This window comes from Plectrocnemia conspersa, unplaced genomic scaffold (assembly GCF_051122295.1).
Source record: "Plectrocnemia conspersa isolate PC_06_02 unplaced genomic scaffold, ASM5112229v1 ptg000001l, whole genome shotgun sequence".
NCBI classification, from domain to species: domain Eukaryota; kingdom Metazoa; phylum Arthropoda; class Insecta; order Trichoptera; family Polycentropodidae; genus Plectrocnemia; species Plectrocnemia conspersa.
The window spans coordinates 14,799,262-14,825,063 of NW_028277165.1; the positions used below are offsets into that span (position 1 = coordinate 14,799,262).

General features: G+C 28.8%; 1 protein-coding gene across 2 annotated transcripts in view; it reads right to left on the reverse strand.

Moving 5' to 3' along the window:
• LOC148238952 (uncharacterized) overlaps positions 1–25,802 on the reverse strand; it is a 79,784-nt gene that overhangs the window by 28,623 nt on the left and 25,359 nt on the right. For both annotated transcript variants that reach the window (XM_088182151.1, XM_088182159.1), the window contains exon 2: positions 9,596–9,636. The gene's annotated coding sequence lies outside the window, so the exon portion shown is untranslated. The remainder of the gene's footprint in view (positions 1–9,595; positions 9,637–25,802) is intronic.

Below are 25,802 nucleotides of genomic sequence, written 5' to 3' on the forward strand. Positions count from 1 at the left end.
CTCATTATGTAAGGTTTCGTTGCGTTGCGCGTTGATATCGCCGCATACCCTAAATTTTAGACGGTCCATTGTGAGCCGAAAACGGTTCTTGGTTAGCAGTTAACTCGAGGATCGCCTGTTAAATAAATAGAAGTTCAGATCGAAGAATTCAACAAACATTCTTGTGTATTAAAATCTATTTTTATGTATGAGTTTTATTAAACTAAAATAATTATATTATTTTATAATTATAAATTGCTCGTTTTATATAAAAAGAAATGTAGCAACTTTTATATTAGAAAAATAGCATATAATTTAGATCATAATGAAATTAATATATATGTACTATGTACCATAGTTCATGAAAATTTTTCAATCAATAAATAAACCTTTTTTAATTTTTTATAATAATTTAAAAATTGTGCTAATAATTGTAAATTCAGTAATTTATTTATTTCTATTTTGTCTAACAATTCCGCTCTATCTTGTAGAATTTAGTTGTGATTAATAATTAGCGTTATATTTATTTTTTAATTACTTTTACTAAAATATATGTATCAAGGATTGTGACATTATCACAGATGATCGATCGTATGGTATGATTTAATATATTTGTTGCGTCTTCGCATTTAGTTAAATATGAAACTATCACCAAAAATCGCAAAAACATTCCATGCCCGTCATAGTGTGAACGTCCAGCAACAAAAATATTTGCGATTTAGTTATTAACTCTTGCGCAAGCATGTAGATAATTAATAGAGTTAGAACTCATATCCTCTGCCGATGAAGTCATCCCATGGACGACCTTCAATGACATCCGGACTGAGGCTTTTCGTGTGAGACCGGATGATGGTGCGTGGTTCGTTGACGAAACGCCGCCATTGAACCCGTCGCCCGTAGACTGTGACCCCGACGAATATTTTCACGACTCTGCTGTCGCGTGCCTTCATCTGCATGCAGGACGTGGACACTTATTGTATGCACGGACGCCCCTGGATTTTACACGGCGCTGAGAATAAATTTGTCAAAGCCGATTGGGCGGATCAGCGATGCACGAAAACGGCGTGTGAGTGACTCAAATGAGATAAATAACACCGCAACGATCACCAATTCAGTCGATAAATAGTTTATTTTTAATAACAATATATTTAGTATTTTATTTTTAAATAATAAATTAGAATCACCAGATGATTTGAATCATTTCAGTACTGCGTATTACATGCGAATTGATATCATTTTTTTTTCTTTGTATTGTCTCTCAATTTATTTATTATCGGAAGTTCTCTTGAGAGAATTGATAAATATATATAACTTTATTCAATGTCAATGTTACATGAAAAGCGTAATTATATTTTCTTCGGGGTCTTAGAGTGGAACTGAGAAAATATCGGAGAGGATGACAATCGATATAATCGGTTGCATATATTTTAATGAGCATATTCACATTACTTAAATACAGCTAAAATATGTTAAATCAGCAGTTTTTGGGGTCTTAGATTTCAACAAAGCAAATTTTGCTGTGGATGGTATTTAACATATATAATACTGTTTCATGTGCTTTTTACAATAAACACTTGCATTTGCACTTATTTGTCATTGAACATATTGATTTTGCTGTAGTTAAGAATTATTTAAAAACCAGTAAAAAATATATAATTGAGATAAACATATATAAAATTACATTTACATATATTTTTAAGCTAACCATATTTTTTTTATTTCAAATTATGAAAATTCAGGTATTTTTACAATCATATAAATATTTTTGTTGTTGTTAAATTGTGCTCATAATAATAAAAGAGAAATGTATATAATAAGCATAATATACAAAGCAATTTAATTTATTTTAGCATCGCTTTAATTAGACGTATGTGGCGGTTAGTTAACTATTTCCAACTTTACATAAAAAAATAACAATAACTCTTTCTTTCTCTATGCATGCGTGGGGTCGTTTTGTCGGTTTTCTCTTTGGACTCATTGTTCTTTCTTGCCATAAAATCGAGCTGTTAACTGGCAAAAAGTCGTGATGATACAATGCCAGAGTTATAACGTTTATTTCTGAACTTGGTGAAAGAGCATATGGTCCATTAACTAGCAATAGGATTGATTTGGACAATAAATTAACACTTTTTCGTTTATTAACGCGCATGACCTCATGGGGTGAACCCACGCGTTTTCAATAGCTAACGGAAATATTCAAGAGTGCAAAACTCATATTGTAATAATTGTAGGCGTAGAGCAAGACCTTTGGCTTGATATTGGACTGTATTATTTTTTGCTACAAACACGATGATTTGTGCTAGCAGAATATGGAATATGGCATAGTTCTTAATTTTAGTATTTCGTGAAGAGCAAAATTGCTTCGTATTATGCCTTTGAGTCACGCAACACACGCACTTTCTTCAATTGCCTCCAAGACGAATCGTGGAAAATCTTTTGTGAAACCAACACGATGACTTTTTTAACAATGTGCGTATGTACTATGAGAATTATTCACGTGCACATGTGACGTGTGTCGAATCTTAAAACCTTCCCAGAAAGATAATCGTTGAATATACATATACATTTTTGATGAATTTACGATCGTTTTTTTTTATTCAATAACCACACGCTTGCTCAGATCACAATCGCTTAAGAGTTATAGAAAACGTTGAGGAAATCGCCCTCAGGGTTTTCGGTCGCAAATTGTGCTAAGCAACAAAAAATATATTAAATTTGTGTATATACAATTTCTATTTCTAAGTGTATATATTAGTATAATTGGCACTTCTAAAATCAATACTTATTAATTTACTATATGAAAAATATAGATTTTTAGATTTAACACGAAATAGCTTTTAGCCTTAATTTTGATGCAACTACATTAGAAACTGAAATGTATTCGCCCATTAATTAACTTGACAAACAATTCGTTGATAATATTTTTTTTTAAAAAACAATTCCAAAAACACATTTCTGTAATATTTTACAAATCTTTGTGTATTCAATTTTTTTCAATGTAATGCAATATTAAATACGGTTCAATTGTGCCGTTTTTATTTGCAAAGCACTTATTTTTATATTTAAAACAGCCGACAAACAAAATAATAGAATAAAAAACTTTTTAATTTCCAAAATTTTACAAAACACTCATATTTCTTATTGAATATTCTGCAGCTGTGGACTTTCTCAATAACTGTCATTTTTTTATTTATTTTTTTAATCAATACGAGTACTGTTTAATTTTATGTCAGTTTAATTTATTATGCTAATGGTATTAAAAAATATTTTTTAAGAAACACCAAACACCGACTGTGTATTTCTTCGGATTTTTGGTATTACAACAACGCAGGTAGTCAATTTATTGGTATTACAAACACAGGTAGCTGGAAGGATGGGATAAAAAACTAAACCTATAGCATCTCCTAATTTAATAAATATCTGAAACTTCTTGGAGATAATTAGGTCGCAATTTTATTTTATCGTGTCATGAATTAATATATTTATTATTCGAGATTCAGTGTTTTTATTCAAGTCAACATTTTTATGTTATAATTATTGCGCAATATTAATTAAAATGTTCATAACGTAAACATAAATGGTGAATAAAAGTAAGAGGCCATAGCTATTGTATAGATATACCTAAAACATTAATTTATGTAATATACGCAATTGAGGAAAAAGAAAAGCACGTGTTTTATTATTTTCTTTTCTGCATACATGTGTATATAATGTTATTTAAATGTATAATACATATAAACAATGAACTGAGCCAATGAAAAGCAATTTAAAAATAATCTACATTATATAATATGCGATTTTTAATTATATAATTAAAAATCTATTGAAAAGTTCTTCATTGTATACCAAGATCTATAATATATTATTAGTCTTGTGTGAAAAATCTAGTTTTTAATACTGCATATTTTCACTTGTGTCAATACACGAAAAGAACAAAGCGAAACAATGTATGCAAATACAATCGCGTAAGATTCTAAGAAAGTTTTCTACGGCATGAGAAACTGAACCAATGCGTTCTTTATTAACTGTTGGACATCTTTGTATGCTACATAGGCGCTTGGTTGACAAGTGACACAAACTGAGATTACTAATCAACTCACTTGTTATTCTTTCTAGTGTGCATGTGCACATATGAAAAAATCCAGATCCTAAAATGTGTCTGCAATGCAACTCACACACACGGTATTTTTGCTTTAAACCGTTCGGTAAAAACTGGACACTCGGACCATATAATTGTGGTCGGTTTTATTGGATTAGTTATGAGGCGGCTCTCTTCTTGTATTATATATAAAGCTACTTGAGCAAAAAGTGTTCGACCTTCGTAAAGTGACCTTACAAGTATCTATCAGATATATATGATATACACAGCACGATCTAAAATGACACGATTTAAAAAAATATATTTAATACACTATAGTATAAATAATAATAACAAGTGAGATAGAACATTAATTTAAGACAAACTTGTCAATTTAATATCATAGGTACAAAGCACACTTGAAAAGGTAAGGCAAGTTTTATAATATACTGCATTTTTAACTCAATATCAAAGAATTTTCAATATCTACTATGTAGGACCTAGATAGATTTTAAGTAATCATCAAAATATTCATCCGTAAGATTAGGAAAATCTAGGTAAACCTAATCTGTGATGTTTGATCTGAATAATAATCTTCTAAATAGCATAAGAATTAAACAATTGATATAAATGGTACATTTTTAAATATTTTACAGCTGAGTTTTGAGCTCTTAATTTAAATTTATAATTATTTAATGTTTAAAAACACTGGAAAAAGCCTGAAATAAAATATGATTTAAATGGCTAAAATAAGATTTCATATCAGAAACTTATTACAAAAATAAATAAAATATATTTTAAACTCAAAATACATACAAACAAACTCTAGTTGCTCTAAGAATGTACTACTAGCCGCGCACAAAAATGCTCTTTATGTTTATTGGAAATGTTATACTTGCCATATTTTATTCACCGGTGGATATAATATGTTTTACATCATAGGTGAATGTAAGTTATTTATTCAGTCCATCTGGCAACAGAGGGTTGATAAAAAACTTGAAAAGACGTGCAGTCCGAACCAATGACATGGTGCGACTGACTTACTTAAAGTTGGCAATCTACCGTCATGCGCAGAATGAAATATTTTAGTCATAAGTGATACATTCTTAGATTAACCAGGTGTAATTGTGTCATGCGTTACCGTAAAAAACCGTTAAAATTGACTATTACAAAAAATATTTTTAAAAGAACGTAAATTTTTCGTTACGACTTTATTTATTTATTGTAATATTCATTTTAATTAATTTCAATCATTCTTATATTAACTAGCCTCATTCGTAGCTGTAAAAAAATTAAAATTAATATGACGAAAAACATTACATAACAAATAAAATATTTTTTTGTATCGATTTTATATTAATTGATTTTTTTTTAACTTTTATCATTTTAAGATTAACTAGCTTTATTTATAGCATTTAATTTAATAATTTTAAAAATCTCATTGAATTTAATGTTTACTTAGTAGCATTCTTAAATTACCAGTTTCACTTATAGCTGTGATGAAAAATATTAAATAATATATTTTTATAAGAACGTATTTTTGGGTCTTAAAAATAATTAAGTATTTTCTGATATAAAAATATTAATTATAAACAATTAAAATGTTATTTATTAAATAATATTTTAGTGTTAAAAAATTATTAATTTTACCCGTTCTTTTAAAAATGAAACGATTAAAATTATTTCCTAATAAAGTCAGCGTAAATCGAATTGTCTCATTTTTATAATAAGATGAAAAAACGTTTTTATTTTAATTTATTGTAATATTTTAAATAAATAAGAAATATGGATTCTGTAAAATTTCTACATTAATGCTATAAGCTCTTACGATTCAATAATATTATAATTTATTTTAAGGTAACGAGAGGTCAAGCGTTCTATCATGAGTATCATACAGTATATTATATCACATGATCAATGATAAAAATGCGTATAATACACATTAGATTTAGCGATAGGAATAAAATACGCCATAATATATGGGTAATCATGTGAGTGGGTATTATATATTGTCATTACGATTATTAATCACAACGCGTTCGTAGCTTTTCGTGAGCTTGCGTCGGGGGGTGAAAAAAATATTATGGATTAACCCCACCCCTTCGTGGCGCCGCATGGTAATTTCCACGGAAGTCCGCTTCCGTTTTCTGCGATTTTTATTTAGGTGCTTTCGTAGATTTACATCCATAATAACTGTTTAATGTGGCCTGCGGTAATTTTTCCACTTTTCCGAGCGGACAACCACCACAGAGCCACCCCCCAACAAATCATGTCGGACACGTGTGTTTCTCTGTGGACGAATTTTGCGATAGGGATCTAAATTGAATATTTCTATATAAGGCAAATCGACATCGAGCCTTTTCAGCCTTTTGATTCACGCAAGAAAAATGGTGTGTGGAAAATTTCCCCACAAAAAGAGGGGTGGTTCAAAAGTATTTTTTATTTATTACTAGTTAGTCAGAAAGTTGGCTATATAAGGTTTTTCGTACAATAAGTACACGATACAATTCGAGGAAAATATTAATCAATGTGTCGGTGCCTAGCACCGACACATCGTACATAAGACTTTGTGTGTAATATATTCGCAGAAACGATATAAGTCATTTGTAAAATAAAAGTGACTTAATATCGTTTCATGAGCTATTTTTTATTTGATTAAGAATGTAAAATATTTACTATTAAGACATTCTTATTACACAATTTTATTTAACTTTATTTTAAATTTAACATTGTCAGTTATTATAAATTCATATTATTTCGTTTAAAAATAGCAGTATGTAGTAAGGATCAAAACTTAAACCGATAAACCTATGTATTTAAAATATTTTTAATACAGCAAAAGGCAATGATTACCTATTAAAAGTTTTGCACATTATCCTGCCATTATTGCCAAACTTTATAATATCTTATAGTATAAAAAAGTAATCTAATAATAAATTTTAGATGTGTTCTATATTTTTTTATAAATACATATATGCGTATATATTATCGCTTGATTTTAATCCGTAAAATCTAATAAATTACATTAAAAATATAGTGCATCGTAATAAAACTTCAATTATGTGATTTATTGATTCTTAACTGTTTATCAAAAATATTAAAATTTTAGCAGAGCATATTTATATGTAAGTGAATCATATATATTTTCCTGAATACTGCTGTTTTTATGTGTTTTTTGTTGCGTATGATATTTTTTATTATATTGTTGTACAGAAACACATTTTTTCTGATCCATACAAGATACAATAAAATATAAAACTATCATCACGTCATACAAAAATACTATTGCAGAACATAAGTTATATTTGCAAATATAAATATCAGATTATATAATAGACTAAAAAAAATTTTAATCGTAATAAATATGGGAAAATCATGGTTGATTTTTATTACTCTCGTGTGTTTGTCATTGATATTTAATGAAGGAAACCATTTTAAGTCGCTATTAGTAACTTTGAATCCCAAAAGCGTGAAAGCGAAAATTGAACATAATATGTAGCATTAAGAAATTGTGGTTAATTTCTATTAATTTTAGGGTCAATGATATTAGTATACAAATCCAATGAAAGTGAATAATGCAAATTATAAATAATATCAATGAGGTGATGAACAGAAAAAAATTTCAAACGCTGTTAGTAACTTTTAATCTTAAGGGTTGAAATAGTCATGATATGTAGCATGAATAAAGGAAGTCGGAAGACCACGACTACACTGCGAGGATAAAGTGTTAGTCAGAGATGATGATGATAGAATCTTGCTCGAGCGGCCATGGCGCCACACTTAAAAGTAAAGTAAGTAATTATATAAAAACCAGCTTAAGTTGCATTTAGCCAATTTAAGATTAAATCTACATATTTTTTTATTAACCTTAAAATATTAAAATACAATATTAACAATATTTCAGTTGATAATATCGTAGATAACCTTTTGAAATGCAATTTATTTATGCATATTTTTTCAATGAACTTTTGCTATAATAACCGTAATTTTAGATCATTTATTACATGTATGTATTTACAATGCATAATTTATACATCCTTTATTTGCATGATAAAGTAAGCGATTATTTTTTATCAAACTAGTTTGCCGCCGTCACGTTAAACATTAAAGCAGTATTTATTTTAATAAATCGAAGCACACAAAATTTTCAATTTAATGCTTTATTTTGTGTATTATCATATATTTTTTTATTCAGTGACTCGACATTTCGTTCTATGTAGCCGACTATGTATAAAATTATTCGGGGCTATTATCGCTCAGTCCGTAGATGGCGATATAGCGTGAGGGTCCAGACTGTGTGGCATGTCCGGGGGTGGTTTTGGGGGGTAGCTCGCGTGCTTAGTCGATTTGTTTAGCAGCCGTTACTATGGTGAGGTAACGACGTCGACTTTCGTAGCGATTTTAAACTATCCCTTATAACCCTCGAAACGCACACACACAAGCTTCAGATTTAAAAAAAGATATTTTAGAATTTAACGCCCTCGAACATAAAGAGGCGCGATAAAAAAATATGTATTTTTTTTAATTAACGTCAGCGCTTATATGTTATTTTTCAACGTCCGTCGATCGGTATGGGTTGTGCGATAATGAAAATCAACAGACACGTATGTTTACCACTTTATAATTTATGAAAGCAATTCTTGGTAAGGGTGTATAGTTTGGTTTGACAGGGCAGGGTATCGATCAAGGAAACAATCGCGATCGCCATTAATTCACCGAACCCACCCCCGAACTGCCGGTTGATTTTCAACCCTTACCCTTCTTCGTTCGTTCGTTTGATGTCTGGGGAATTATCGGATAAGGTACAAAACGAACTTTTCCTTTTTATAGATTCGATGCCGGCACGCTATATAATTGCACAGCGCGAAAAGATCGACCAATTAAAATAGTTTTATGTATGTAGAAACGTTATGCTAATAAAGCTATTATGTTTTATATTATACGCTCAATGACGAGCTATAAAGTTTCACTTTTTATTAACACATTTCAAAGTACTGCGTGCAATTTAAATTAATTGTAAAATAATATTAACAATAATTGGCCTCTAAAAAGCGACAAACGAGGGCAATGAGATTTAAATTAAAGTTAATTAATCTTAATTAGTGTAATAAACTTTTTAACCACGTAATAATGCATAATATATTAAGTTAAAGTAAATATGTATTTAATTTTAAAACGTACGCATTATAATGCGTACGTGAAATGCGACAAGCATGTACTTAACTAAATAGTATGTTTACTGAAATAATAAAATTTTATTTAAATTAATTCTGTTAATATATCTATTAAGTTCTTAGTGTCCGCCTATTGAATTTATAATTTATTATCTTTTTATAAACGCGTGATAAATAATTTTAAAATATAAGCATCAATATTATCTCAAATATTTTTTGATTGCATAATATTAGTTTAAGTATATAAAGCGTAGTGTATTTAAAATTGTCTGCTTTTATAAAACAAAACAATATAAAAACATATGAATAAAAATTAAAAAAAGTATTTAAATATTATGAATGTGTATATAAACATTTTACTTACCATTAATCTATTGGTGTCATTTGCTGCTTGTGTTGATGTTTCTGAAAAAATAAAAAATAAATTATATATTATTTTAACAATATAAAATATACACTAGACTTAGTATATGTGTACTTATATATATGTTAGTTTAGTTTGAAGCAGCACAATTGCCGTAAGGAAAGTCTCTCTAAAAATAGGATATGACGCATTTTACGACTCTAATGTTCCAAGGGGTGCCGCGGCTCAGGGTGTGGGGTGCGTGCTTTATTTCGACATGGGGTGAATTTACGAATCTCGCCGAAACTAGCCTTTATGCCTTTAGACTTTTCCAACTCAGATTACGAATTATTTTCTTCTTGTACACCCTGTCGCTTAATTAATGACGGACGTCACGAAAAGCGTCATTCCTCGAAACTCAATAATTAAAATTCAGTAATCAATAATGCCGCAATCTTTATATTGCGTAATGGTTGTATTAAAATTGTTGTAGGTAAATAATTTCAGCCCTTTTTGTGGCCGAGCGGCGTTTATGTTAAAAACCATAAAATGCGGCGTTATAAAATTATGCGTTCATTTTTTCCCACGAGACATGCGAACCGTAATGACACGTCAGATATTACCAATCGTGGTATTCGGCCGTCATTTTTATCATCTAATATTAAACATTTTTTAAATTGTATAAATTACTTTAAAATTTATATAACATTGATAAGATGTCAAATAAAACAAATTCAGTATATCGATTAATTAAAAAATCGACATATACAATTGATACATAAAATGCAATAATGCAGAATTAATTACAATATAAATATTATTTTCATAGTTTGGTTCTTGTGTTATATTCCGCACCCGACCCAAATTACACCCTATAAATGGTGGTGTTGCTTATTTAAACATGTTTATCTAGTGATATATTTTAATAAAGTTATTAAATATTTTCAAGTATTTAAATATCGAATAGTATACTTGTCCCTTGATTTTATTTTAGTGTCAAACCATATTATCAAGAATAGGTAAACATTGTTTTCTATAAAAACAGTTGCATTTTACAGCAGAGCATAGTCTTTACAGCAAGATGTGATGTAAAGAATATGCTTTAGATTTTAATATTTTTTTATACAATTTTATAAAACCATTATTGCCACAAAAAAAATTTTTTTTTGGTTCATAGTATTATTACTAAAATCAAACTTTTTTGTAAAAATATAATTTTATAATCAAGATAAAGTTCAGTACGTTAAAAACGTAAAAAAAATACTCATCAGTATATTATTACAGAACGATCAGAACTAATTAATTTGGTAACATAAAAAAACATTTATCACTTACGCAAATTTAGAATGCTTCCTTGTAACATATATTTTATTTTATATGCTAGCCACAAAAAAAATAATTAATAATTGTATTTATAACAGATTTATATATTTAATAAATGCTATAATATAATAGTAAAAGATTTTGTATTAAGATATATTTTCTACAGATTTGAAAGCCATAATAGATAATAATATATTATTTTTCTTTTTATGATTAATGCTTATTAATAAAAAAATATTAATAATTAATTTATTTTTATTAAATATTCCATTGTAACCTGACAGGCGTAAGCCCAATGCGTTATAACGGGAAAATCTGTACCAACTGAGTAAGTCAATCAGACATAATGAATACATACAAGTAACTATTAACCACCAGACTGAAAGTCTGGGGATCGGATAATATTATACAATTTATAATCAATAGATTTCACTGCACAGCTGGGGCCGCATTTTTTTATAAATAAAAATTCGAGTGCCGCTGCCAGGGCTCGAACCCGCAACCTCAGAGTTACTAGTCTGAAACGTTACGGACTACGCTATTCCGTCATTGTATTATATTATACATTTTTTTATCGTAAAATTAAGCTAGATTTTATCTATTATATATAATGCATTCTGCTACTTCCGTGATAATGAGTATAGAATCTATTTCAAAAACTAATATTAATCTGGAATATAACAAAGCTTTAGATGTATTTAATATGTACAATGTGTCAAAATATTTTTTTGATTTGTGTCATAAATTTGGCTTGATAAAAATTGTAATTTAAGCTAAATATTGACAACGAGTAATTTTAAAAATGAACAACCCAATTAACCAAGAACTATTAATTCCTAGCTTAAACCTAATATGAACAATTTTAATAACTAGATTGATTTATTTTTATTGTGAATCTTTAATTGCAATATAACAGGCGGTAAAACGAGATAAACACAATCAAAAACTACTAAGTAAGTAATGGGACAGCAATATTTACGCATAAAACCTTATTTGTGATGATCGATTCGAATTATAATTTCATAATAAATCACTAATTTCGATCTGAAATTAAAAAACATGAGATTCGAACTCCGATCTTTCAGGTGTTATAGTCACCCACTGATACATGATCCTATTGTGCTGATTGAATTATTTAAAGAACAAGATTGATGATACTATATATTAAATTATTTATAATTAAAGATTAAAATAAGTTATTTGTTATATTAAATATTTTTTTTAGTATATGTTATTGTCCTGCCCTGGCGTTGCTCTTCATTGTTTTCTAAATGTACAACGAACCGCCTCCATAATTTCTGTGAGAAATTGACAGACCTCTTTTGGTACTCAGATAGACAAATCGACAATGGGTATACAATTACTAAACATGAACAACACCCAACAATTTACGGTTTTATGTTAATGTCATACTGATATCTCGATATTTGAATAATTATTATGTGTAATGAACACATATGTGGGTACATATGACTAGCAAAATTATTTCATGTTACTTTTTTATTATAAATATAAATATATTTGCCTCATTTCACGTGAGAACAATTGATTGAGCAGACATTCGCACGATAAATTTGTACTCGAATGCGTTTTGTTTTAGCTCGCGGGTGTAAAGTTTTGTAGCGCTGTCACTTATAAAATTTTATCGACGGAAACCATAAAAGTGTCACGTCGTTATTTCGCTATGGCACTCGTTCGTCGTTTCATTTTTAATGACAATTTCCGCTGAACGGTGAAATCAGGAAATTCGCCAAAAACGAAGGGGCTAAATTGGCACTAAACTAAAATAGGGGGATTCATGTAAAATAAGCTAGAGTAAAAAAGTGTGGGTTAAACTTTACAAGTTTTTATTTGTATAGACTTGCTTTTTATTTATAAATAAGAACAAGATTGATTGAATGTTTTTTTTTATTATAAAATCATTGGCACACTAATTAACATATAGTATATAAGTAGAATATATGTAATTATTTTTAGGCTACTGTTCCACTACTTGATTTAGTATTTTACTCACAAATCAATTCCGAATCGAATTTTTTAAAAATATTTTAAAATGTGTGTAAATTGATTTTAACCATTTAAATTTTAAATTCTGCGTAAGTAAATAAAAGGTGGCGCAAAAAATATTTTTTCAAAAAATAAAAAAACACCCAACGCGCGAAGAATTTCTGATTACCTAATTTTTAGTGTCCGTTTTATATCGAGTAGTTCTGTTCACTTATTGCTAATAATGAAGTTAATCGATTGCTTATTTCTAGCAAAAAAAAAATTATTAGTATTTTTTTTATTTCATCAAAGGTCAGATATTGCTTTAAAATTGCAGCAATATGACGTCATTGCCATTAATACAAATTGATGAATTTTACTAGCAGTTTCTTCTCTCTCATAGAAGAGACGGATCACTGAACGAACCTCGAACTAGCGGAAACAGCAATGTTTTCAATCTAGTAAAAAATCGCTAACATTTCTATAATATTAACCTTGATCTTTACTTTTCGGATATCTCACGTAAAAAATCAATTCATGGAAGTATGGATGGCACACTATGCTCCACGCAAACTAATTTTGCTTCCCTGGTAGTATTTCCTTTCAATTAAAAAAAAACTCATGGTTCACACGTTTTTGAACCAATGCGGTTGAACGGTCTGATGCGCCTCTGCGATAGCGCACCGTGAATGGGTTCGATAAAAATAAAAAGGCGCCATCATCGGAAAACAAGAGTGTTGCATCACGACGCAGCAACAGCCGCTATATCCGTCAAAGTGGGGCATTTAAAAGTGAGAGTGGACCGATCGATCCTCTCGGGTGACGAAACCGGAGGACACTCGTGTGGTGGTAACACTTGCGAACGATCCGCAATGTCATCTCAATGCATGATCGACGGACCGTGATGGTCGGCTGCTACCTTGCCTTACTTCTTCTGTTGCGACATTTAATGTATGTTAAAAGGAAACGGACGCTGACGCTATAATTGATCTCGTACGAAAGTGATACGCCCGGCCTGTCATGTCATTAGCTGGTTTCTCGCTCATTAGTACATGATGTACATGTTAACACCGAAGATTTAATTGGGTGTTATAAAATCTAATGTAATCAGTTGCTTTGGAATGTGATGCCAAATCGGAGCATTTAAGATATCGATAGCCTATATATCGAAGTGTGGATTGACCAACTTTGCTCTTGAGTAATAAAGACTATAATGAGACATTGTTCGCACGCTACAAAAACAGCAAATGCGTCTCAGGAAAATTTGACAGCTCCATTGTCACTAAAAGCAATGAAAAATGTCTAAAAGAACTTCACAAATTTGTTAGCTAACCTGTCAGATAGATAAAGTGTTTATAAATGAATACGGTAATTTAGGATATTAATAGCCTTAAGTTAAAATTGCCCAACTAATTTTTTGACTAAAAAATACTTTATAATGACATAAAAATAGCAAATAATTACAGAAAATGCACCCAAAAAAATAACCACTCCTTTGTCATTAAAAGCAATGAAAAATTACTAAAAATAACTTCATCAATATTTTTGTGAGCTTCTCAGAAAATAAAATGTTAATGAATGAACCGATTTTTACATGTAAAAGAACAGAAAATAAACATTTACATTTTAAAACCAGAAGATTTTAATTAATTCTTAACCGCATAGTTTTTGACGTTTCTATAATCGTGGTTTGTGTCCTTAAAAAGTTGCGTATAGACAAATTATTTTATTCTAGCAGCACATATATATGTTTTTTGCTACCTTTCATGAAAAAAACATTCGTCTCTCAGAACAATAATTTTTGTCACATTGATTGACTCTTATTGTTCATAACATATGCAGTGGCTTAGTTACTATGCTACGGGAGCAGGCAACGCATGCGGGCCCTTGGAATCGGAGGACCCCAATAAGATTGCCAAATATGTATATATTAATAATACAAAACCCAAAATTTTAAATACAGTCTTGGGTCAATTCTTACATCATCGTCTGAAACGCTCGCTTTTTATATTTTTTTAATGATTATGCATATCCAGAAATTTTAAACGCTTTGTGGCCTAAATCCGGTGAGTCATCGACTTTTAATCGTTTTATGACATTTTTTGTTTTCCCTTGTTAAAACCATTTAACAAGGGGTCGGTATATTATTCCGCCTCACTTCATCCCTTTTTATTAATTTCTAAGCACGTAATTCCGAACAAATGTATAGTTCTAAATATTTGTAACTTCATTTTTTCGATTCAGATGTGAAATGTTCAACTGTACTTCATTTACAATCGTTAATGCTTACTTTAATTTAAAATAATAATTTGTTTTTTATTCACATTTTTAAAAACTTAGTTAATTGCTTAAATTAAAAATAATAATCATAGAAACAGCAAAAATTAAATTTATAAATTAAAAAAAATGTTTATTTTTTATTGATATCGTGTTTTATCGAATTTGCCGTATACATAATTTTAGTTTTTAATTTTTATATTTTCGTTTTTTTTATTATTTTATATATGCGTCGCGCTGTTTTGTCATTGCCCTATTTTGCCGCTACGCCCTTTTGTCTGCGCATTTTTGTCGGCTCTATTTTGTCCCGCGTCTATTATTAAAGCACTGATTGATATTAATTCGTAATCTACAAAAATAAAAGAAAAATATGAATTCTTTAAAATAAAAGAGACATGACTACATTAATTTCATATTTATTTGTGTTATTTTACACAAAGCTATGAATGAAAAATGAAAAATAATTTTGCATCAAAAACTTTACAAAAATTAAATGTTATGGTGGACGAAGCGATAGAAGCGTTAAACTGTATTACAAACAGTATAAACATTTTGATAAGTTCATATGAATAAATAAAATGTAAGGTGAAAGAATTAAAGAAGTAGGGGTTGGATAATGATTTCCAAACGAAAAGGTAAAAAATAGTCAAACGATATATTGATGAACTTCGTTCAGAAAACCAATAGCAACCATTAAGCATGTTATAACATTATTAAGAATATTTTAGTTACCACAAATAAAAGTAATACTATTGCACGGCTGACCTAACTGTCACTTTACCATAAATAATGCGTATTATCATAATTGCAGTTTAAGTATTATTTATGGTCCATTTCTGTGTGGTCTTTCCGCTCGACAATATTTATAATAAAAAAATCGGCCAACATTCTATAAAATAACACACATACATAATTACAAAGCACGTTGCAAAATAATTTATTAAAGCATACGTAAAACATAAATCATTACAGCGACAAAAAAGTTGTTATACCATAATCGATATCGAATCGTAAACAAATCATCGATCGTAATTACGTTGTTACGAAATCTCTTTTTCTCTTATGTATTATAAATAGATTGTACTTAAAACAATCAATAGTGTCACGGCCCAACTTGTCACAAACGTATTTATTTATACAGGGCGGGCCAATTTTTTTTTAAATAAATAATCATTTTTTCTATTTTAGATTATATATAATGTAATATTTAGATCAGAGATCACCGGTGTTAAATTGCAGCACGGTGTCAAGTTGTACTTGCACCGTGTGTTTAAAAGTTTAGTGATCTGATTCTTTTGAACGAACGGAGAAAATACTGCTGAAATTCATATGCAGCTTACTTTGCTTTACGGAAATTACGTTATAGTGTCCTGAATATAAAGCAAGAAAAAGTAATAATGGATATAAAATGGAAAGACCATACGATTTTTATAATAAGCTCATTCAAAAAAAATTCTAGGAGTCAACGATTGATATATTATAAATGTTTAAAACTGCTATATAAAAATAATTAAGAAAGACTAACAATCGATGAGCTTTATGAACAATGCAACTTTATTTTTGAGTATCTTTTGTGAATTCAATAATTTTTAAAATAAAAATCTAGTTGTTAAGCTCGTAAAAGCTTTCAATTCCCAGGAACCGGGACGAACGTGTTCTAGAACGATTCTGCAAGCTCTACTTCACGACCCAACATTGTCACGTTCCATAGCAAATGATTGTTTGGATAATGTTGCGTCATGCGGTAATGGTGCAGTGACAAGTGCTTCGTGGTTATAGCCTGAGGATGGAGGTCAGCGATTTTATAAGAGTGGCACCTTTCATCACAAGCTAAAATCCAAACATGCGCTATATAACCACTTGTGGGATGAACGATGATGGATGTGGACGTGTCCGATTCGATTAAGAAGTTACGGTTGTGGTATTCGAGCAGACGTCCGAGTGGAATTCTTTCGATTTTATCTGTTTTTTTCTTCTTCTGATCTGCGGTCGCCGCAGATAGATGAAACAATTTCCTCCCCGTGACGACCGTAACAGAACCAGAAATAACGTTTATAATGGTGCAATGAGAGTAGAGCGAACCTTGTGAGATTATGCGTAGAAATTTCGATGTATTTTTATTATTTGGAGAGCAACGAAGCAATTCAATAAAAATTAAAAAATAATTTCAGATCAATACGGACACCCCCTCACCCGCATTAGTCCGTTATATTGAGGTTTTACTGTACTTACATAATCATGTAAATTTTATAATTAAAAATGTGTTTTAGAAAAAATTGCAAAATTTTTTGTTGTTATGTACATATATGCAATATTTGAAAGCAGAAAACAGTAAGTGAAGATGACAACAGTTTGTTCGTATGACTAACCAAGATGCAAAAAATGTATCACTGGATTACAGCGTTATTTTAAGCACTTTTTTCACTGATTTTATACAATTGCAATTCTACAAACATTTGAGGAAGGTAAAAGGTAGTAATTTGTTCCCCCCTCCCCCCAATGAATTTGGCAAGAAAAATGCATGTCATTTAATTAAATATGATGAAACAAAGCTAAAATGACGTCCCCAATTCTAAACCAGAAATTCTCGGGTTATCCCTCAAATAAAGTCTTAAATAAACAGTATTAAATCTATCCTGAAAATATTATTTTTAATGTCATTACAGTGAAGTCATATCGGAATACATTTTCACCGGTAGATATATTTTTTTACCAGTGAAAATATCATTTATCTGGAAGGTGCTAGTAAAATTATTTGAATTTATATGTAGTTATATACATTTACATACTTATGTGTACTTTTAAGTAAAGTTATATTTTCACTAGTGAAGTCTAAATACATTTTCACCGGTGGAAATATTTTTTATTTTTATCAGCAAAACTGACAGACGCTAGTGAAATTATATGCTGTTCTAAAATGTTGCTCTGAAATTTTATTTTATTTTGAACCGAACCAAAACCGGGATTTCCCTTGACATTTGCTTACATGTGACAGCTCTTGTCACCTGGCAAGCGCTCGCTGCGCGCAGTTCTATGCAATTAAATAATAAGTGAAATATGTTATAATCAAAGCATTATTCTTACAAAGTGTCAATTGAAGGTGATTCAAAGTGATGTAACATAGGAATTATAGACAATATAATCAAAACTATAAATGATGAGTTTGTCAGTACGTCTTTGGTTATATGAATAATATATCACGGTTATTTTAACAAACTTACTATTGACTTTCTAGGATCAAATATTTCAAGACAAACAGCGGTGATTTGACAATTAAAGGTATACATACCGAAGTTAATTGAACATATTACAATGCTAGTAATAATAAAAAATCTCGTATTAGTGAAAACAAAAAGTTACATTTTACCCACTATATAGTATCGTTTACAGTTATTTTTCATATGCAATGATAAATCTTATAACATTTACGTATGGCAAACAATAAAATATGACATATTGCGACATCTTTGAAGAAGATGAAGAGATGCCAATCTACGTGTTTAATCCTCTACAGTAACTTCTGTCAAATTTGTTTTTCGGTTGTTGTTTAAATTTTATTTATGGACTGTATTAGTAGTAATAATGTGTTCAATGATTAACTCTTGATAACGGTCTTATTGTTTTTAATTATTTTTCAGAAGCAATGATAGAAAATTTGATGACCTATATGGCTACAACATAGAATTGGTATATATAAACAAAGAGTTAATCTTTTCATGTTAAAGTCACTGTCAGCAAGTATTATCTTTTTATAAAGAACATACTACATAAGTTTTATGTAACTGAATATCTTAAATTTGGCTATTCCGAAAGAGGAATGATGGCACAGAACAAAAATAGATTAAAAACTATGACGCATACATATTTTGTCACATCGAAATATTAAATAGTCTATTAGATACCATCAAAAAAACTACACATATGTATATTGCGAGTCGCCGTTTGAAACGGAACGATCTAGGTAATTTTTTTTTGATGCAATAATGGTTTTAATTTATTTTGCTGTAACCAAGCTTCTTCAGCTAAATAACCAACTGCATCACAATCATTGTCACGCAATCGTGAAAGATAGTATCCCCCAAATATCAATAGATAAAAAATACGTTTTATTAGCATTTATACGGTTTGATCGACATTAACCTTCATACGTACTAAGTATATATTACATGCTCGCGTTTAAAAGGTACCTGGTTCAGTCGAATCTAACGTATATGTGCCTTAAATCGGATACAATGATAATTTTTATGTATTTAAAAAGGAAAAACTCACTTTTCGGCCTCGGAGCCCGTCGACGGAAATTCAAAATTTGAAGATTTCATTACGAAGATCGTTTTATGATTGTTTATCTAGTTTAATCAATGTATTATTATAATTCTTACACACATTATGTATATATTTCATTTTCATAGTAATAACATACCTAGTTAATTTGCAATCCGAATATTTATATTCAGTCAAATCGAACAGCGTTCATGACGATTATTTTCGCGTAGCAAAATTTTATTAATAAATAATAATTATTTGAAACTGTTGTCATGTTACGGTCGGCCATCTTGTTTTAGATTTGAATGCTTATTTTTCATTGGTCGACAACAAAAGAATACATAAACGGTGGTATGAAAATCATTTTTACTTTTATTAATTATATAATAATTAAATATATTTCCTTTGTTTACGTTCATATAAAGCGATACAATTTATAGAGTAGAAGATTAAGCATAAAATGATTAATTTATTAGCGAAAACAGATGACTAATTTACTTATTTATTTATCTAAATATTATTTTACAGATTGCTATTTTTTATTTTGTTGTTAATAGCCATTTTAATACGAATTCGATAGATTAAAGTTTAAAGTTATATTTACCTCTAACCCAAGTCTAATTTTTAAAGCAATCGTTATTTGCTACTGGTTTATAAGTTCCGTATATTAATATTAATTATTATATAATATATCAAATGAATATTATTTATTTTTTAAATATATAATTGCATTATAGCCTACAGGGGCGAACTGGTATTATCCAAGCGTAACGCAGCCACCTCGTAATATCGCATGATTAATAAACCACACACGGTAGCAAATTGCGTGCTTCTAATACCATGAAATAATTTATCGCGTACACTTCATGTTCAAGCTGTGATCATTATGTTTATTTCAAACAAATAAATCTGAGAAATGGCGTACGACATTCATTTGTAGCGTAACTATTACGGCTATTAATTGATGTACATGTTATAAACTCTTCATTGATTTTAGCAACGGGTGTCGATCTAGAATCAAACTTGGCGTTATGAGCAATTTATAATATATAAGCAACACTGGCTTACACAAATCGACTACAGATTTATTTATTAAGTATTATCAGATTAAAATATATATGAGCTCAAATGTAAAATTCAAAGTTTAAGCATAAAACATCAAAACTGCATATTATATTGATGCACAACTTAAATAGATCACCATAGTTTCTTGTAAATATCGCTAAAAATATCCTTGTATATCAAAGATCAATAATAAGGGATGCATGCGGAAATCGCTGAGCATCTACGGATTGTCGACACCACCCCTTTGTTACTTAATTAAATATCAGCTATTCCAAGAAAACAATATATTGCATTCCAACGCTTCAGACAAAAATGCACTAGAATACAAATATAAATACAATCCAAACTCCCGCTTTTAGATATATAAAAAAAATCTTCTGAATTAATTTTCAACAAAAATAAATACTTATTTATATTTATATCTTATCTCACTCTACTGCGTTTATACCGTGATAATATTTTCTACTAAAATATAATATGGCAAATTTAGATACACTCTATACTTTTTCCATACTCAAGCCGTATTTATATACTACAAATAAAGTATCAATCTATACCCCGCCCATTGAAACTTTCACGTGTATTACCAATCGTCGATTTGTGAACTAAATCCGTCCGATGCAAAATGACAGATTCGACACACGCGTAGATTGCTCAATTCGCACCTGACTTTGTCGGCGACGGCAAACCGTCGGCTCTCGAGCCTTAAAGTACACCAGAACAACGGTGGGCTATTTGTTTTCAGTTTTGGCATCGCGGTTGTTTGGACCCGCCCATACACCCTGAGGGTGCCGCCGACGACGTCTGTATTTAAGTGCGGCCCTGGCCACCAGAACCTGTCCTGGCTGACTGCTCTGCTATAATTGTGGTCGGTAGCTGCCGCAACATAAATACTCTCATTTGCTCGCCATTTACCTTTTTTATGCGTGTATGCATGTGTATACTACATACGCTTATCTCCGCTTTCGGTTTCTACGGCGGCAAACCGGACGGAATTTTCTATTGATGTGAATCGATATATCTGTATCAGTGTTTTCCTTAAAGTAAAATTAGGGGTCTGCCAAAAAAAGCACGACGAAATACGTCATCTTCAAAAGCTGTTTTTTTTAATATTTTTTGCGAATGCACAATGTCGGATCAAAAATAAAACAAAAGTTTAAGAATAATAAGGGCGAACTCAACATTCAACGCATGATTTTTTTAGATACGGTAATTTCTAACTAATTAGTTTCTGCCAAGTTGATTTAGGGATAATATTAGTCTATCTATATTATTATCATTTTTAAATAATAATTATAATGTTGCACAGGACAATGTTGCTTAATATCAGTAACTTGTTTCAAATAGTAGCAAGTGTTAATTCGTTAGTAAATATAAAAAAAATCGTGGTTAAATCGATACTACATACAATTCTTGCGTTACTTTTAATTTTATAGAATATTTGGAATCACAATATTGAAATTTTTAGGTCATAATATTAAGAAATCTACAACGATGGACGTTTAAAAGTGATAGTTAATGTAAAAATACATAAAATCAATGTATTTTTTTTATTATTTTTTAATTATGATCATAATGAATTAACAGGTTTTTCCAATGCATCATCATAGCTCAGTTTACATCGATACACATACTTAACTCAAAGATACGCTAATATATATATACAGGCATTTTATCAAAGATTCACACGAAATGTTCACTATACCATTTAATATAAAAAAAATATGATGCACACCTTAAATAGATAAACAACATCTCACATACTTTAACACCGAAAAGATCCTTACTCTATCAATAATCAGGGACGCGATCGCGACTCTCTACGGCGATTTAAAGCTGACAGCTAAAAATCGCTGATCATTGATGGATTGTCGACTCCATCCCTTAGTGTTTCCTTAAGTAGACACTATGCCAAGAATGTGATTCATTTAATCGAATGAGTTACTGCAGTTGGATTCTTGAGTTCATTGAATAGAATAAATGGGCCCTATTACGTTGTTAAAGCAGTTATGAATTTCGTTCTTAATTATTCGTAATTTTCAACAATTAAAATAAATATTAACTAAAAAATAGATAAACAAATAAAATTTGAATTATTTTTCTTGGTTTTAGCCGATATTAATTTATTTAGCCAGTTAATGCAAAATATTATTTAATTGTCTGTAAAATAATAATAAATAAAATAATAAATATTGATTATTATTAATTATTTGAATTATTCAATAATTACCGGTAATAATTATTAATCGTTAAAATTTTAGAATTTTATAAAATATGCAGGGATTTGTCAAAAGGAAAATACTTCATTTATTATTTTACATACTTTTTTTTAGCTTTTTCCAGGTTGGAACAAAGCTTGCTGGTTTGTAAATTTATATATAAAATTACAACCCCTCTTTTGGTTAAAAATCATCCAGTTTTTTATATTATTTGTATTTTATATCCTCAATGTTGCTACATTAAAAAAAATGCAACGTAGACGAAAATTTTTTTTAGTAAAATTAAATATGTTTTAATTGAATGTTACTAAATTAATTTTTCAAAGAAAATTCTTGTATGTTCATAAAGTAATGTGATGCGGTAAATTTTATTTAAACTTAAATAAGAATTATTTTTGATGAGTGTCCCGTTATTTTTAAAAAAAATTTCAACGCACACTTGTTTTTGAGATAAGCGTTAAACGTTAGTAAAGGATTTTGTTTTTTTCAACGAACGAATTATATGAATTCGGTCATAGTAAACACCGCTACAAACGTTCTACTTGCAAATGTTTTTCGAAAGCATTTTTTTTGTTATTAAGAAGCGTCTAATTTTCTCGCATTTCGAAATAATTACAAATTCTAAGCTTTTAACCATATCAAAAAAGTCCAGGGTATATATTTAAAATGTCTAGGTTTTTATAAACTCTAGCTTAACAAGAATACGGGTGATTTGTGATATAAAAAAATTAAATAAATAAATTAGAATCAAAACTTTTTGGGCGTCAAAGCTTAAAAGTTTTTTTAATTGCTATTAATCATATTAAAATATTTTATTAATATGTTTTATAGATATTTTTTATTATTATTATTATCGATCATTATACATACATTGTAGCTTTTTAAGATAAATAAAGTTTGCACCGGTTTGCAAAGCGAACGACCGGCGCTTGCCGACGCGCCAGAGTTCCTATTGCCGACTTTGATTAGAGTCGCTTAATCTCCCGACGAACCCAGCATCTACCTGTTCTTCCTATAACAGAAAGGATCATCAGGTATGTCAGTGGTTCTCAAACATTTCTAATAATAGCTACTGATAATAACGATGTATATACATATGTGCAATAATTTATTATTGTGTTTTAAAGTATGAGGAAAAAATATTTCATATAATTTAATATTTACATTTTGATGAGAACGTTTGAAAATCGTTAAAAAGCACACAAGAAGCGGATAAGCAACTATTATGTTAAAAAGGCAACGTATTATTTACGGTAGAACAGCGCCTTATCGTGATTGCTTCTGAAGATTAATTTTTAATAAAGAAGAATAATTTCGAAGAAGTAGGCATATACCTAATTAATAGGCATTTTCATGGTTATTATCTTAATCGACGCGCTATATCACGTATCACGCGATTAAGAAACGTGTTATTATTTTACATTTTTTCACATTGGAACAATAATTAATATTTTTTAAGTGATATTATCAAGGACATTAGTGGAAAAAGTGCTATGCAATTTGACCTCTTACAGTGTGACACACTGATCTCTGACCTCGAGTTCGTACGTGTTAAATGTAAAGGGCATTTATGGCATAAGGTGTAAATTTTATGTTTGAATAAAAGATTAGATAGTTACACTATAATAAAATGCTTAAAACACAAATAAACAAGTTTGATTTACATATAAAATTATTGATCTGTATTTTTTTTATAAATAATTGTATTTTTAAGCTCAAGATTAATTTATTCTTACAAAATAATTTATTTCAAGTAATTTTATTGCATTTTTATTATTAATTCTGATTAAATGTGATGCATTATATTTAATTAATACATTTTTACTAAAATATTAGGCTCTATAAAATATTCATTACAGTATTTTAATAGCATTAGTATTATTAATAATTATAATATAATTCATGGTACTAATATGTTACGATATATAGTATATTTAATTAATTTAAAGATGAGTTTACGTCTTAATTAAAATTATATATTTTTTAATTTTTTAATAAAATATCGTTTTGCTTAGATACAATAATTAAAAAATATTTTATTACTTTTTATTAGTATCATAATAGAAGTATACATATTATGCATTTAACTACTTAAATCGTTATGGACTTTTGGGCTTTTAAAAATAAAATCCATAAGTATAATTAGGTATACATTTTTTTTCTGGAAATTGTCGGTAATATTAATGTTTTTACAGTATTACTTTGGCCAAACAATAAAAATTTATTCATATTATTAATTTTGATAGAATAATAAAAAAAATGTTTAACAAAAAGTTTTAACGATATAGAAACTTTTTAAATTATTTTTCAAAGCAATATTTTGATAAAAAATATAAGTATATTTAAAAAATATTGTATACAAATATATTTAAAAAATATATTATATAAATATATTTTATAAATATGTTATATAAAATATTTTAAAATTATAATATATAAATATATTTAAAAAATATATTATATAAATATATTTTAAAAATCTATAATTATAATAAATTTTTTTTTTAAATATTTGATAAATTTTATTGTTTTGGTTACAATATTCCTTTAAGAAAACAATCAAAATGTTATTATATTATATTATTAAATCTAAGTTTTGAATTCGAACAAAAATCTTTTTTAAATTTCAGATATTTTTTAGCCATAACAATAATTTTATAAAAACGATTAGTAAAAATGCTTTTTTTGCCATAAAAATAGTTTGATTAAAAGGATTAGTTTAATTAAATATTTGATTAAATAAAAATCTGTAAAAATCCACAATAATCGTTTTTCTCATTTTTAGTCTATTGTTTTTGTCGCAATATTAATTATGCAAAACAAACATTTTTTATATTTATAACATACTTTTTGAGATTTAGTTTTGAACTTTAATTCAATAATCATATTTAGTCAATATATGGCTTTAAATAAAAACTAAAAAATCTTCAAACTGTTTCATTTTATACATATATTATACATATACTTTATTTATTTGAAGCAGAGTTTGGGTCTTTAGATTGTAGTTGTAAGTTTTATTTTTTTAATGTTATGCCTTAGAAAAATATTTGAAAATTATTTTTATTGTTGAAACGTGACAGGCATGAGCCCGATGC